This window comes from Leucoraja erinacea, chromosome 12 (assembly GCF_028641065.1).
Source record: "Leucoraja erinacea ecotype New England chromosome 12, Leri_hhj_1, whole genome shotgun sequence".
Lineage (NCBI taxonomy): Eukaryota > Metazoa > Chordata > Chondrichthyes > Rajiformes > Rajidae > Leucoraja > Leucoraja erinaceus.
In genome coordinates, this window is record NC_073388.1 from 6,010,537 (window position 1) to 6,028,070 (window position 17,534).

A 17,534-nucleotide genomic window follows, 5' to 3' on the forward strand; every position below is an offset into this window, starting at 1 on the left:
GTGAATATTATTTGGACACTTGGGCTATTTAAAAATGTTAATCATTTATTAAGAAATGGATAGATGTTTAGATCTAGTAATTGAAGTTTGAAATTAGCTGCAATTGGGTAACTAACTAATTATATGCTTTAATTTCAGGTCATCCAAGTAAGATTATTTTATATTTGTTTCAGAATGCTTCAATCTATGATAACTGAAAATTTCATTCAGTTCTCTTAATTTTTAAGAAGGTTATGGGCTTTTGACTGTCCTCGATCACAGCTTTTTTTGTTATGTCCATAGAACATCAATAGGGAACAAGATGCTAATTTCCGAGTATGAAAATTGCCATAACTTATTTATTACTTGAGATATGAAAGTGAATTAGGTGTCAAATTAAACTTATTGTTATGCTTTATCTGATGGGATAAATTGCAGACTTGATTTTTTAAATCTCAAAATTTTGTAACATTGCTACTCTGACTGATGAAGGCCAATGTGCCAAAAGTCTCCACCTTGCGACTCCACCTTCAAGGAACCATGCACCTGCACTCCTATATCCCTCTGCCCTACAACACTCCCCAGAGGCCTACCATTCACTGTGTAGGTCCTGCCTATGTTAGACTTCCTAAAATGCAACACCTCACATTTCTCTGTATCAAATTCCATCAACCATTCCTCAGCCCACCTGGCCAATCGATTCAGATCCTGCTGCAATCGCTCACAACCATCCTCACTACCTGCAAAACCACCCACTTTTGTATCATCTGCAAACTTCCTAATCTTGCCTGGCATGTTCTCAACCAAATCATTGATGTAGATGACAAACAGTAACGGGCCCAGCACCGAACTTTGAGGCACACCACTAGTCACAGGCCTCCAGTCCGAGAAGCACCCTCTCCTTCCTTCCATGCAGCCAGTTTGCTATCCATTCAGCTATCTCAGCTAATTCTGCTGCTATCACTTATGAACTTATGAGTCTCGGACTCAATGACAAAATAAATGCATGCATGGGCAAGGATGGCAGATCAGTAGTCTGCAGGATAAGAATCATCAGTGGATAAGTTCACAAAACGAGGCAAGGAATATCTCCTGTAGATTTGAAAATAATTACAAGGCTCTTCAACCAACTCATTAAGCTTCAGGAATGTAAATGATGGCTTGTAACCTCTTGAAATCAGTCAGGGGACCGTCCAATTGCCTCTATTATGTTTACGACCGAGCAAAAATATTTAGTTATATGATCAGCTCTCTATAATCCCTAATAGAGCCTAATAGAATAACCTTTAATAATCCTTTACAGGAAATTACAGTGTCACAACAGCTTCAAGACAGACATAACACCACACATTTCAACAGATATCTTCAATACATAATAAGTTAAAATTTTTGTGCATTATAAAACCTTATAGCAGCTGGTATACAAGACTTCCTATGTCTCTCCGTTTTGCACATTGGTGCAATCAGTCTCTGACTGAAGATGCTGCACTTGATCACCTTCAGGGCGTGGAGTGGGTGAGTGGGGTTGGTCATTATTGAACCCAGTTTTTTCAGTGTTCTGGCCTCTGCAACCTGCTGGACCGTTAGTTGCTCTGCCCCAACCACTGAGCCGGCCTTCCTGATCAGCTTATCCAGTCTGTTTTTGTCCGCTATTCGGGCGCCTTCTCCCCAACAGGCCACAGCAAAAAACAGAGCACTGGCCACCACTGAATGGTAGACACTGCACAGTAGGGGTTGACAGATATTAAATGACTTTAGCCTCCTTAAAAAATACAGTCGACTTTGTCCCTTCCTGTACACCGCCTCCATATGACTCTTCCAGTCCAGCTCACTGTCAAGCTGCACACCAAGGTACCTGTGGTTGGCGACCACCTCCACCTCAGTGCCCCTGATGGTGATTGGTGTTGGTTGAGTCCTCCTCCTCCCCCTCCTGAAATCCACAACTATCTCCTTCGTTTTTTTGGTGTTGAGATGGAGATTATTGTGTGCACTCCACTCCACAAAGTTGTTAATTGTGTCTCTATACTCCTCCTCATTGCCCCCTTTGATGAGGCCTACAACAGCTGTGTCATCTGAAAATTTCTGCAAAAAGCAGCTGTTGGTGTTATATTGACAATCCGCTGTGTAGATGGTAAACAGGAATGGAGCCAGCACAGTTCCTTGTGGAGCCCCTGTGCTGCTCATGATGGTGCTTGAGACATTGTTCTGTAGGCGCACATACTGTGGTCTGAGGAAAAGGTAATCCAAACACCACAGTACCATTAATGGATCCACCTTCATCTTCTCCATCTTCTCCCCTAGCAGTCGAGGCTGAATTGTGTTAAAAGCGCTAGAGAAGTCAAAGAATGTAATTCTTACAGATGCATCAGGGATGTCCAGATGTGTGTACGCCCTCTGCAGCATGTAAATAAGGGCATCATCGACACTGATGTTGGGCTGATATGCAAACTGTAAAGGATCCATTTGAGTTGACACACTAGTCCTGAGGTAGGAGAGGACAAGTCTCTCAAATGTCTTCATAATATGTGAAGTGAGCGCTATCCTTGGGGTGAAGTCTCTGGTTTGGGGTAATGTGCCATCTGGCCACAACTTAAACACGGAATAATTCCCATTTGGAAAAGAGATGTTTTCCTTTGCGTTCCGCCCCCCCCAACAGCTGTCAGGGCAGTGGGGCAATATTTTTTAAATCTTTTTTTAATGTTGCCTTAAATAAATAAATACTCTCTGGTGCATTTGGTAACCTGATGGTAAGCTGAAAGACAGTGCACCAACCCCCAAAACTAACAATATTCTAAATGAGTCCATCACTTGTAAGGCATCAATATTTTAAATGATGGAAGATGAACTTTAAGAGCTAAACAGAACCAGTGTTTAGTAATATCTTCTCTAGAGATGCTGCCCGACCCGCTGAGTTACTCCAGCATTTTTTTTTCGAGATACAGTGGGGAAATAGGCCCTTCGGCCCAACAAGTCCGTGCCGACCAGCCATCCCCACATATTAAACCCGGAATAATTCCCATGTGGCCCTTGTGGCTAAGGGGATCAGGGGGTATGGAGAGAAGGCAGGTACGGGATACTGAGTTGGATGATCAGCCATGATCATATTGAATGGCGGTGCAGGCTCGAAGGGCCGAATGGCCTACTCCTGCACCTAATTTCTATGTTTCTATATTAACGCCTTTTTACACACACTAGGGACAATTTGCATTTATACCAGGCCAATTAACGGACAAACCTGTACGTCTTTGGAGTGTGGGAGGAAACTGAAGATCTCGGAGAAAACGCTAAGCAGGTCACAGGGAGAACGTACAAACTCCATACAGGCAACACCCGTGGTCAGGATCGAACCCGGGTCTCTGGCGCTGTGAGGTAATAGCGCCACCTCAACTCCACCATCTATGAATTTTTAGTGCAAACAGACAAAGATCTTGACCCAAAACGTCGCCTTTCCATGTTCTCCAGAAGGGCTGCCTGACCCGCTGAGTTACCCCAGCACTTTGTCTCTTTTTGGAGGGGTGAATCTGACTGAGGTGGGACTGGGCGAGTGGATCGGGCACCACAGAGAACGGACAAGCGCACGGATCAGACGCGGCACGGAGCGGCGGTGGAGGACATCGACAACAGCGCCAGGCAACTCCAACTCAGAGACGCTGCCTGTCCCACTGAGTCACTCCAGCATTTTAAGTAAGTAAGTAAGTTTATTGGCCAAGTATTCACATACAAGGAATTTGCCTTGGTGCTCCGCCCACAAGTAACAACATGACATACAGTGACAGTTACGAATGACTCAGAAAACACTAAACATTAATAATAATAAAACATTAATGATAAAACACCATTGATCAAGCATGTGAACCAACAAAATACCAGATCAAAGGGAGGCTACAGATTTTTGGCTGTTGAGTAGAGCAACTACTCGTGGATAAAAACTGTTTTTATGTCTGGCTGTGGCAGCTTTGACAGTCCAGAGTCGCCTTCCAGAGGGAAGTGATTCAAAGAGTTTGTGGCCAGGGTGAGAGGGGTCAGAGATGATCTTGCCCGCTCGCTTCCTGGCCCTTGCAGTGTACAGTTCATCAATGGAGGGAAGGTTGCAGCCAATAACCTTCTCTGCTGATCGGACAATTCGCTGCAGCCTCCGGGTGTCGTGCTTGGTGGCTGAGCCCAACCAGACCATGATGGAGAAGATGAGAACAGACTCTACGATGGCCGTGTAGAATTGGACCATCATTGCCTGTGGCAGATTGTGCTTCCTCAGCTGCTGCAGGAAGTTTGTGTCTCTTTGTCAATAAAATACGACTGGACTATTGAACATTGAATTCTATACCCAATGGGGACAGTAGAGGTTGAGTCACTAAGTGCGTTCATGACACAGATAGATAGGATATCTGGATATTAAGCGATTCAAGAGAAATAGGGTCAATACAGGAAAATCACTGCAAGGTAAAAATCACTACAATCTTATTGAGCAGCAAAGCCGGCACTAGGGACTCAGCGACCTACTCCAGCTTCGAAGTCATGCTTTCTGACGTGTCTGGGCCAGTAATTGTCTCTCAGTCTGCGTTAATGAAACACTTTACTTGGTGATTTATTTTTACATTCCTACATTACGTGGCTATTTCACATCGAACGATGCTGGTGACTGCAGTTCAGGAGGATTTCTGATTGTAAATTGGTTTCAGGCAGGGGTGTCAAACTCATTTTAGGTCACGGGCCGGATTGGCCAAAATGCGACTTTGTGCGGGCCGGATCAGTTGTGTACGTGCGAACGTCAGTCGGCCAGCCCGAGGTGCCGCCATCTTGTCTGTTTGACAGCGGTTGCTGGGGCCTTGGCAACCGCGGGCCAATCGCGGAGCGGAGGATGGGAGCGCCCCGCCGTCATCTTGTCTCTTTGACGGCTATTCCCCGGGGCAACCGTCGCCTTGGCAACCGCGAGCCAATCACGCAGCTGAGGACGGGAGCGCCCCCTGACGGCGCAGCAAGCGGCACAGACAGCGGTGGGAGGGCGAAGAGCGATGAGAGAAAGAGAGCGGTGATCGATAGCGGATGCCGTACAGATACATAATAAATGGTCGTGAATATAGTTTTTGTTTCCCCCAAATCATCCCGCGGGCCGGATTTGACCCCTTAGGGTTTCCTGAAAGGAATGTGAAAGATGCTATAGAAACGTAAAGCTGTCCTTGTTTCCATGGCTTTATCCACAGTCAGAGTGTGTTGAAATAGACAGGGCAGGAAACTGCTTGAGATACCAGAGGGACAGAGAATTCATCTGTACATGTGGAAAGTGATAGATGAAAACAGGACCTCTCATTTTAGTTTAGTTTAGTTTTGAGATACAGCACGGAAACAGGTCCTTTGGCCCACCGAGTCCGCACCGACCATCAAACCCCGCACACTAGCACTATCTTACACACAGGGGGGCCAATTTACAATTACGCCAAGCCAATTAACCTACAAATCTGTGCGTCTTTGGAGTGTGGGAGGAAACCAGAGAACCCGGAGAAAACCCACGTGGGTCACGGTGAGAACGCACAAACTCTGTACAGACAAGCACCCGTAGTCAGGATCGAACCCGGGTCTCTGAAGGCAAGCATGCCACACACCTTCCTTACCACCAAATGCTGGAGTAACTCCGCGGATCAGGCAGCATCTCTAGAGAGAAGGAATGGGTGACGTTTTGGGTCGAGACCCTTCTTCAGATGTTTAAACCAGCATCTGCAGTTCCTTCCTACACATTCCTTACCACTTGTGTTTCCACTTTCGGCAAGTTATGGGCTTAGACAATGAGTCATAGAGTGACACAGTGTGGAAACAGGCCCTTTGGCCCAACTCGCCCACACCGGCCAACAATGTCCCAGCTACACTAGTCCCATCTGCCTGCTCTTGGTCCATAACCTTCCAACCCTGTCCTATCCATGTACCTGTCCTACTGTTTCTTAAAGGATGGGATAGTCCCAGCTTCAACTACCTCCTCTGGTAGCTTGTTCCATGCACCCACAACACTGTGTGAAAAAGTTACCACTCATATTCCTATTCAATCCTTCCCCCTTCACCTTGAACCTATGTCCTTTGGTCCTTGATTCCCCAACTCTGGATAAAAGACTCTGTGCATCTACCCGATCTATTCCTCTCATGATTTTGTACACCTCTATAAGATCACCCCTCATCCTCCTGCACTCCAAGGAATAGAGACCCAGCCTACTCAACCTCTCCCCATAGCTCACACCCTCTAGTCCTGGCAAATCTAGTCCTCGTAAATCTTTTCCGAGCCCTTTCAAGCTTGACAATATCTTTCATGTAACATGGTGCCCAGAACTGAACGCAAATATTCTAAATGCGGTCTCACCAATGTCTTAGACTTGGACCCCAAATATGGCGTGGCCAGTGTCTGCTGATCTTGCATTGTGGTGCTTAGACAGGAGGAACTGCAGATGCTGGAATCTTGTGTAGAAGACAAAGTGCTGGAGTAACTCAGTGGGTCGCCGGAGGACATGGACAGTCTGAAGAAGGATTGTGACCCAAACATCGCCTATCCATGTCCTCCAGAGACGTTGCCTGGCCCGCTGAGTCTAGATTCCAGCACTATGGTCTTAGATTTAGATTTGAGGCAGAGATAAATGGATTTTAGATTAGTACAGGTGTCAGAGGTTATGGGGAGAAGGCAGGAGAATGAGGTTAGGAGGGAGAGATAGATCAGCCATGATTGAATGGCAGAGTAGACTTGATGGGCCGAATGGCCTAATTCTATTCCTATCACTTATCACCTATTCTTGATTAGTATGGGTGTCAGGGGTTATGGGGCAAGGGCAGGAGAATAAGGGGTCACAGAACAAGGGGTCACAGGAGGAAGTCTTTAAGGACCGAGATGAGAAAATCATTTTTTACACAGAGAGTGGTGAATCTGTGGAAATCTTTGCCACAGAAGGTAGTTGAGGCCACAGTTCATTGGCTATATTTAAGAGGGAGTTAGACGTGGCCCTTGTGGCTAAAGGGATCAGGGGGTATGGAGAGAAGGCAGGTACAGGATACTGAGTTGGATGATCAGCCATGAACATATTGAATGGCGGTGCAGGCTCGAAGGGCCGAGTGGCCTAGTCCTGCACCTATTTTCTATATGTTTCTATGAATGGGGTTACGAGTGGAAGATAGATCAGCCATGATTGAATGGCGGAGTAGACTTGATGGGCCGAATGACCTAATTTAGAGATACAGCATGGAAACAGGCCCTTCGGCCCATCGAGTCCACATCAACCAGCGATCCCCGTACACTAACACTATCCAACATACACACACAGGAGACAATTTACAATTAGCCTACAAACCTGTATGTCTTTGGAAACCGGAGAAACCCGACACAGGTTACAGGGCGAATGTACAAACTCCGTACAGACAGCACCCGTGGTCAGGATCGAACCTGGGTCTCTGGCGCTGAGAGGCAGCAACTCTACCGCTGCGCCACCGTGTCGCCCCTCCCATGGAGGGTTCTGCTCCTGGAACGTATAAACTTATGAACCCAGTGCTTTGTATTCCACAGTGTCGAACCTGTTCAGTGTTATTGACGTCACACTCACACAGAGATGATGATGATGATGATAAAGCATTGTGGAGTCAGAATGTGAATCACCGTGGCTAGATTAAACATGCTGGCAACCAGCCCGTTCAATTTAACTTAGTGCAGTTTTGCTGATCCTGGTTTTCAGATGAAAATGAGCAAGTAATGGCAGTGGCTGCTTGAATGATTTGAGATAGATACGGGATTCTGCAGAAACTGTTCCAGGAATACAACTCGTCTATGAAGGTCAGATACGAAGTCGGAGAATCTGAATTACAACGAGATCTGGGGGGCCTTGATCATCAGTCACTGAAAGTAAGCATGCAGGAACAGCAGGCAGTGACTGGGGACAAAGAGGTCCTTCTGCAGTTGTATAGGGCCCTGGTGAGACCACACCTGGAATATTGTGTGCAGTTTTGCTCTCCAAATTTGAGACTTGAGGGAGTGCAGCGTAGGTTCACAAGGTTAATTCTCGGGATGGCGGGACCGTCAAATGCTGAGAGAATGGAGCAGCTGGGCTTGTACACTATGAAATTTAGAAGGATGAGAGGGGATCTTATTGAAACATATGATTATTAAGGGTTTAGACACGCTAGAGGCAGGAAACATGTTCTTGATGTTGGGGGAGTCCAGAACCAGGGGCCACAGTTTAAGAATGAGGGGTAGGCCATTTAGAACGGAGATGAGGAAAAACGTTTCCACACAGAGAGTTGTGAATCTGTGGAATTCTCTGCCTCAGGAGGCAATGGTGGCCACTTCTCTGGATGCTTTCAAGAGAGAGTTAGATAGAGCTCTTAAAGATAGTGGAGTAAAGGGATATGGGATGTAGGCAGGAACGGGGTACTGATTGTGGATGATCAGCCATGATCACAGTGAATGGCGGTGCTGGCTCGAAGGGCCAAATGGCCGACTCCTGCACCTATTGTCTATTGTCTGTAACTGCTTTTCTTAAGGATCCAACATGCAGGAAAGACCGAAGAGAGTCACAAAATGTTGGCGTAACTCAGCGGACGGGCAGCATCTCTGGAGAAAAGGAACAGTTGGCTTTTCTGGTTGAGACCCTTCTTCAGACTGAGAGTTGGGGCGGGAGAGGGAAATTATATGTATGTCCGTATATGATATGTCCGTGACTGCTGTATTATGATCATCACCGAAACCTGGCTTCACCCGGGGATACCTGATGCTAGCATGCAGCTAGCAGGTCGCTTCCTGCTCCGCGGGGACAGGACTATGGTATCGGTAAGAGCAGGGGAGGGGGTCTCTGTATATACATGCATGAGAATTGGTGCAACAACGGGACAATCATAGCCAATCATTGTTCCCCTGACCTCAAGTACATGTCTGTAAGATGCCGGCCTTTTTTTCTACCGAGAGAACTAACAGTCGTGATTGTCACGGCTGTGTATATTCCACCTGACGCCAATGTAAACAAGGCGCTCTCTCTCCTGCTGAACACCATTAACGAACAGCAGCGGGATCACCCCGAAGGTGTTCACATAATCGCAGGGGACTTTAATAAGGCCAACTTGAAGACTGTACTGCCGAAATTCTACCAACATGTCAAGTGTTCTACCAGAGGGGTGAACACGCTGGATCATGTCTACACCAATATCAAGCACGCGTATAGAGCCATCCCCCTCCCCCAACTCGGCCAGTCAGATCATCTCTCCCTCCTGCTCTCTCCAGCCTACACCCCCCTCAGACGCAGTGCCAGGCCCACCATAAGATCTGACTGGCCTGAAAATGCACTCTCCAATCTACAGGACTGCTTTACACAGACAAACTGGGACATATTCGAACACCAGGATCTGGAAACTCTCACAGAATCGGTGCTGGACTATATCAAGTTCTGCATCGGAAATGTGACTGTAGACAAAAACATACGGGTTTTCCCAAACCAGAAACCCTGGATGTCCAGCCAGGTCCGCACACTCCTCAGAGCCCGCGATGCTGCCTTCAGGTCAGGTGACAGAGCTCTGTACAGGGCTGCTCGAGCCGATCTGAAAAGTGGTATTAAAAAAGCCAAGGCGGACCATAAGAGGAGCATAGAGTCCCACTTGTCCAGCAATAATACACGGGAGGTATGGCGGGGCATACAAGACATTACCAACTACAGAGGCTGTGCCACAAAGTCAGAAGACCTGAGTGCGCCGCTGGCAGAAAAGCTAAATTGCTTCTTCTCCCGCTTTGAAACATCACAACAGCAGCACTCACCTGCTACAGCCCTGTTTCCCACCCTCACCTAGCTCCTGTACTACTCCACTCACTGTCAGGGAACACGATGTCAGACGGGTGCTCCTGGCAGTGAACCCCAAGAAGGCTACCGGCCCAGATGGAGTCCCTGGTAAGGTGCTCAAAGCGTGCGCCCACCAGCTCACTGCCATCTTCACCAGAATTTTCAACCTCTCCCTGGCCCAGGCAGTTATTCCGTCCTGCCTAAAATCAGCCACAATCGTCCCTGTGCCGAAGAAGTCTACCATCACCACCCTTAATGACTACCGTCCTGTGGCCCTCACTCCGGTAATCACGAAGTGCTTCGAGAGGTTGGTCCTCCAGCACATCAAGGACTATCTACCACCAGACCTCGACCCCCACCAATTCGCCTATCGCCAAAACAGATCCACAGAAGACGCCATCACCGTAGCTCTCCACTCTGTGCTGAGCCATCTGGAGCAGGGGCAGAGCTACGTCCGGATGCTCTTTGTGGATTTTAGTTCAGCCTTTAATACAATCATTCTGGACATTCTCATTGGTAAACTGGTCACTCTCGGCCTCCCCACTGTCACATGTGCCTGGATAAAGGATTTCCTCACCAACCGGCCCCAGACTGTGAGACTCGGCCCCCACCTCTCCTCCACTCGCAGGTTGAGTACCGGTTCCCCACAGGGCTGTGTGCTAAGCCCCCTCTTATACTGTCTCTACACCTACGACTGTAGTCCGGCCCACAACAACAACCGCATCGTCAAATTTGCTGACGACACTACTGTGGTCGGACTTATTTCGAAGTGAGACGAGGCAGCCTACAGAGAGGAAGTCCTGAAGTTGACAACCTGGTGCTCAGAAAACAATCTGGCTCTGAACACCAGGAAAACAAAAGAGCTCATTGTCGACTTCAGGAGGCACAGCACCGACTTAGCCCCCCTACACATCAACGGCGAGTGTGTGGAGAGGGTCAACACCTTCCGGTTTCTCGGCATCCATATCACTGCTGACATCTCCTGGACGGACAACACGACAGCGGTCATCAAGAAGGCTCAGCAGCGGCTGCACTTCCTGAGGGTCCTCAGGAAGCACAACCTGGACTCTAACCTGCTGCTGACCTTCTACCGCTCGTCCATCGAGAGCCTGCTGACATACTGCATTACAGCATGGTATGGCAGCTGCACCATGGCAGACAGGGAGAGGCTTCAGAGGGTAACCAGGACAGCGCAGAGGATCATTGGCTGCCCTCTCCCCTCCCTGATGGACATCTACACCTCCCGCTGCCTTAGCAGGGCAAAGAATATCATCAAAGACAGCTCCCATCCTGCGTTTGGACTGTTCGACCTGCTGCCCTCTGGAAGGCGCTATAGGTGCATCAAATCCAGGACAAACAGACTCAGGAATAGTTGCTTTCCGAGAATTATATCTACCATAAATTCAAATTCACACATGCACTGACTACACCGCCCAACACGGACTTCCATCTTTCCATCTGTATATATGTATATATGTATGTAGCGCCGCAGAATTTGTGCACCTATTCCCCCCCCCCCCCCCATCTCCCTTCTGTTTTTTGTTTTTTTTCTGTTTCTTGTTTTTTGTGCTAAATTGTATGTATGCACTGAGTACGAGCAGCTTTCAGTTTCACTGTACATGTATAGTGACAATAAATGGCATATCATATCATGAAAAGCCTCTCCCCTGACACAGTCTGAAAAAGGGTCTCGACCCAAAATGCCAACTATTCCTTTTCTCCAGAGACGCTGCCTGTCCCGCTGAGTTACCTCAGCATTTTGTGTCTATCTTCGGTGTAAACCAGCATTTATAGTTTCTTCTGACACAAGTGTTTAGTTTAGTTTAGTTTAGTATATGATTGTCACATGCAGCAAGCTACAGTAAAAAGCTCTTTGGTGCATGTTATCCAGTCAACAAAATCATCTCTGACCCCTCTCACCCTGACCGCAAACTCTCTGAATCACTTCTCTCTGGAAGGCGACTCTGGATTGTCAAAGCTGCCACAGCCAGACATAAAAACAGCTTTTTTTTCCACGAGTAGTATCTCTACTAAGGGGTGGGAGATTGCGACCTTCACGTGGTCCGCCCAGTTTCGACGAATGCAATAAACCCGGCGTGCACAATCAAATAAGATCAAATAGAACAAGTTGTCCTACAACTTTAGGCTGTGCACGCCATATGCAAGAAGAAGAGGATCTAAATAACCAAAAATCTGTAGCCTCCTTTTGTTCTGGTATTTTATTTAATTCACATGTTTAATCGATAATGGTTTATTATTAATGTTTAATGCTTTGTGTGTCATTCCTAACTGTCACTGTATGTCATGTTGTCCATTGCGGGCGGAGCACCAAGGCAAATTCCTTGTATGTGAATATACTTGGCCAACAAACTTATTCATAAACTTCATAAACTTGTTCACAGAAACATAGAAACATTGAAAATAGGTGCAGGAGTAGGCCATTCGGCCCTTCGAGCCAGCACCGCCATTCAATATGATCATGGCTGATCATCCAACTCAGTATCCTGTACCAGCCTTCTCTCCATACCCCTTGATCCCTTTAGCCACAAGGGCCACATCTAACTCCCTCTTAAATATAGCCAATGAACTGGCCTCAACTACCCACTGTGGCAGGGAATTCCAGAGATTCACCACTCTCTGTGTGAAAAATGTTTTTCTCATCTCAGTCCTAAAAGACTTCCCCCTTATCCTTAAACTGTGACCCCTTATTCTGGACTTCCCCAACATCAGGAATAATCTTCCTGCATCTAGCCTGTCCAACCCCTTAAGAAATTTGTAAGTTTCTATAAGATCCCCCCTCAATCTTCTAAATTCTAGCGAGTACAAGCCGAGTCTATCCATTCTTTCTTCATATGAAAGTCCTGCCATCCCAGGAATCAGTCTGGTGAACCTTCTCTGTACTCCCTCTATGGCAAGAATGTCTTTCATCAGATTAGGAGACCAAAACTGTACGCAATACTCCAGGTGTGGTCTCACCAAGACCCTGTACAACTGCAGTAGAACCTCCCTGCTCCTATACTCAAATCCTTTTGCTATTCATAAACTTCATAACAAATACCATACATGGTTGCAATCGAGTTGTCTACAGTGCACAGATACCGGATAACAGGAATAACATTTAATGCATGATAAAGTCTAGTAAAGTCATGTATGCGAACTGCAGCCATTAATCTATTGTATCCACACTCTGTTGTATCTCAGTGCCGATCCTGTATATTGGGGCAGATTTTGGGACAAAACAACTTAGTTGTTTTAACGAACTTCTCATTAACATGGGACTAATTAATTTCTGAAGGCACCCAACAGATAGACACAGTGGAGGCAGATGGAGAATACAAGGACAAATATCTCACTCACGGGAGATGCTTCCAGGGGATCTCAGATCAGAGACGGAGTTACTATTCACATGGAGAAACCAGCAGTCATTACAAACATCTACTTATGTGGTTCCATCACTATCTATTACTGTCATAAAGTCACAGACTCACAACAGCCCAACTTGCCCACACCGACTGACATATCCCATCTACACCCGTCCCACCTGCCTGCGTTTGGTCCATATCCCCCGAAACCCGTCCTATCCACATACCTGTTCAATTGCTTCTTAAACGTTGCGATTGTCCCTGCCTCAACTAGCTCCTCCGGCAGCTCGTTCCATACACCCACCACCCTTGGTCTGAAAAAGCTACCCCTCAGATTCCTATTAAATGTGCTGGAGTAACTCAGCGGATCAGGCAGCATCTCTGGAGAACATGGATACTGTAGGTACCGTTTCGGTTCTGAAGAAGGGTCCCACCAAATAAGATGTTGGAAATACATCAGCCCCATCCTAGTTCTCCGACTGTCTTCCTGATTGAATGTTACTGATTATATGCCTCGTTGTCACCTTCCCCTCCGCTAACAATGATCTATTCTACATTTACCCTGATCGTTGTCCCCTTTGATCTCTCGTTTTCACACCTTACCCTTCCATATCTCAATGCTTCCCTCTCCCCTGACTCTCAGTCGGAAGAAGGGTCTCGACCCGAAACGTCACCTATTCCTTCTATCCAGAGATGCTGCCTGTCCCGCTGAGCTACTCCAGCATTTTGTGTCGGTCTTCTGCATAGTAACACAGCTAGTATAGCTGCTGCCTCGATCCTGACCTCGGGTGCTGTCTATGTGGAGTTCGCACATTCTCCCTGTGGCCACGTTCATTTCTGTCAGTTTCCTCCCACATCCTAAAGACGTGCGGGTTTGTAGGTTAATTGGTCTCTGCAAACTACCCCTAGTGTGTCGTGAGTAGATGAGAAAGTGGGATAACAGAGAATATTGTGTGAATAGGTGGTCGATGGTCAGCATGGACCTGATGGGCTGAAGGGCCTGTTTCCATGCTGTATCTCTGAACGAAACTAAATACTTTATATACTGGAGGTCAGCGCACATCTGAATGCAATAAATGATGGCACTAATATTTCATATTTCACCTACACCCCCGAGTCAGGTCGGGGGGAGTTCCCCCTCGCCACGGGTACCATGTAATTCCGTGCTACCTGCTCCATGGTCGGATAGTCGGCGACTAAACCGTCTCCCCCACCTGGTTTGCCAGGTGAGGAGGGGGCTGTGGACCCCCAGCAGGACCAAAAACAAGACCTGTCAAAGGGTGATGAGCTCCTAGCGAGCCAACGGCCGTCCACACTTCAGTAGGAGTTGCGATCACTGTCGTACACGGCATTGTAAGGCACTGTGCCCGTTGATGTTTTCAATGATGATGATGATGACATTTCAATTGCACCCATTTCATTGGCACCCCCATTGAAACTCTACAAAGACCAGCAGGATATAACCATCCTGTGTTGCCCGAACAAGCTCTCAAGATATATAAAAATTAGACCAAATCCCATTTATTGTGAGCTTTGAATAACTTGGGAATGTTTTTCCCTAAAATAGAAACATGACTGATTTTCCTGCACCAACGCAAGTCCCATATCCAAACTGTTGTTATTTAATTCATGAGATTTTAATTCCATCCTCTCCAAGATATCAACCCAATTTTCAGACGTAATATTCTACAATTGGTGGCACGGTGTCACAGCGGTAGAGTTGCACCAGAGACCCCGGTTGGATCCCAACCACGGGCGCTGTCTGCGCGGAGTTTGCGCGTTCTCCCCGTGACCTGCGTGGGTTTTCTCAGAGATCTTCGGTTCCCTCCCACACTCCAAAGACGTACAGGTTTGTAGGTTCATTGGCTTGGTATAAAATGTAAATTGTCCCTAGTGTGTGTAGGATAGTGTTCGTGTGCGTGGATCGCTGGTCTGCGTGGTCCGATAGTGTTATGAGGGATCGCTGGTGGGCACGGACTCTTTATCTCTAAACGAGACTAAAAACTAAACGAAATCTCCAAGAGATCGACCAAATTTTCAGACACAATATACTACAGCTCTAATCCGTATTACATGTGCGTTAGTGTTTATTACATTTTATAAAATCCTTGGGGGTGTTTGTGGTAGATTACCAAGTCTACTTGCTCCACAGTAAATGTGTTGTACGTTTGCGTCATGCCAATATTTAGCAGCAGCGTCAACTCTTGAAAAATTGGAATGAAATTAAATGTTTCTTCGGAGAGTAGATTGTCAGGAGAAGATTGATTGCACTCACCACTTCTCTGCTCTCAATCTGCTACTGATAAACTGCTTAACGTTAAGTTATTGACTTTCAGAAAATGAAATGAAAGCTGATGTTGGCTTCATAGAAAATAGAATTAACTCTTCAATGGATGGTGATATGTTTCTCCTCGTGAATACCTGGCTCAACGCACTCACATTGGGACTTGATCTCCAATGTAGTGAAAGGCCAGGATGGAGTGGATGTGGAGAAGATGTTTCCACTTGTGGGTGAGTCCAGGACCACAGGTCATAGCCTCAGAATTAAAGGACATTCCTTTAGGAAGAAGTTGAGGAGGAATTTCTTTAGCCAGAGGGTGGTGAATCTGTGGAATTTGAGGCCGTCAATCGATATTTTAAGGCGGAGATAGATATATTCTTGATTAGTACATAAAGGCAGGAGAATGGGGTTAGGAGGGAGAGATAGATCAGCCATGATTGAATGGCAGAGTAGACTTGATGAGCCGAATGGCCTAATTCTGCTCCTATTGCTTATGAACTTATGAACTTAGACCAAATAATTCTTAAATTCTAGAGACACAGCAGATGCTAGAATCTGATGATGAATCTGTGAATTCATTGCCACAATTGGTTGTGGAGGCCAAGTCAATGGATATTTTGCAGGTGGAGGTTAATAGATACTTGAATGGTAAAATAGTCAAGGATTATGAGGAGAAGGCAGCAGTTTAGTTTATTGTTACGAGGTACAGCGAGAAGCTTTTGTTGCGTGCTAAAGGGCCTGTCCCACTTGGGTGTCATTTGCGTGTCATTTACGAGACAGGCTGGTAGTGACTGACACGGGACTGTCGAGCAAAAAACGTCTAGCAGTACAACAGTCGCGCGCCAAGTGGTCTTGAGGGCCCTGCTTCTTTTGGGAGCCATTTGTGATGTCGTTCGTACTTAGTCCGAACTCTGTGGCAAGGATTTTCCCAGTGAAAAATGTTCAAAACTACGCGCACTTTGTACCCAGGTGGTCACGTGGTGCGGCGCTCAAATGACGCGCAAATGGCGCGCCGACAGCGTACGGGCGGCGCATGGTTACGGACGTTGACGCATAATAAATTAGCCTCAGCAATGTTCGTGCGTCACCGTGCGTAACCATGCGTCACCACGTGCTACACGTACGCCGTCAGTCACGTCAGCGTATGCAAGGTCAGCGTATGCAAGGGATACGTCACGTAGGTGGCGTGCGAGGATTTTGAGCATTCTAAAATCCTTTGGCGCGGCGCGTTGCCACGTGTCAATGCATATGCCACCACGCGCTATGGGCGCATCACGACACGCCAACCAATTTTTAGGATGTTGCGTAAATGACGCGCAAATGACACCCAAGTGGGACAGGCCCTTAACCAATCAGCGGAAAGACAATACAAGATTACAATCGAGCCATCCACATTGTACAAATATGTTATAAAGGGAATAACTTGAATAACGTCTAGTGCAAGATAAAGTCCAGCAAAGTCAAATCAAAGAAAGTCCGAGGGTCTCCAATGAGGTAGATAGTAGTTGAGGGCTGCTCTCTAGATGTTGGTGGGGTCTTGAAAGTATCCAGAGAACCGGCCTCCACTGCCCTCTGAGGCAGAGAATTCCACAGACTCACAACTCTCTGTGAGAAAATGTGTTTCCTCATCTCCGTTCAAAATGGCTTACCCCTTATTCTTAAACTGTGGCCCCTGGTTCTGGACTCCCCCAACATCGGGAACATGTTTCCTGCCTCTAGCATAGATCCCAGGAATTACAGTAGCTGCCTTACAGCACCAGAGACCCGATTTTGATCCCGACAATGGGTGCTGTCTGTGCGGAGTTTGGATGTTCTTCTCCTGACCACCACGGGTTTTCTCCGAGAGCTTCGGTTTCCTCCCACACTCCAAAGACGTAAAGGTTTGTAGGTTAATTGGCTTCAGTAAAATGTAAAAATTGTCCGCAGTGTGTGTCGGGCAGTGTTAATGTGTGGGGATCGCTGGTCGGTGCGGACTTGATTGGCCGAAGGGCCTGCTTCCGTGCTGTACCTCTAAGCTAGACCAAACTAAGCTAAACTAAAAAGCTGGAATAACATAGGGGGCAGTCAGCATCTGTGGAGAGAAGGAATGGGTGATATTTCGGGTCGAGACCCTTCTTCAGACTGAGA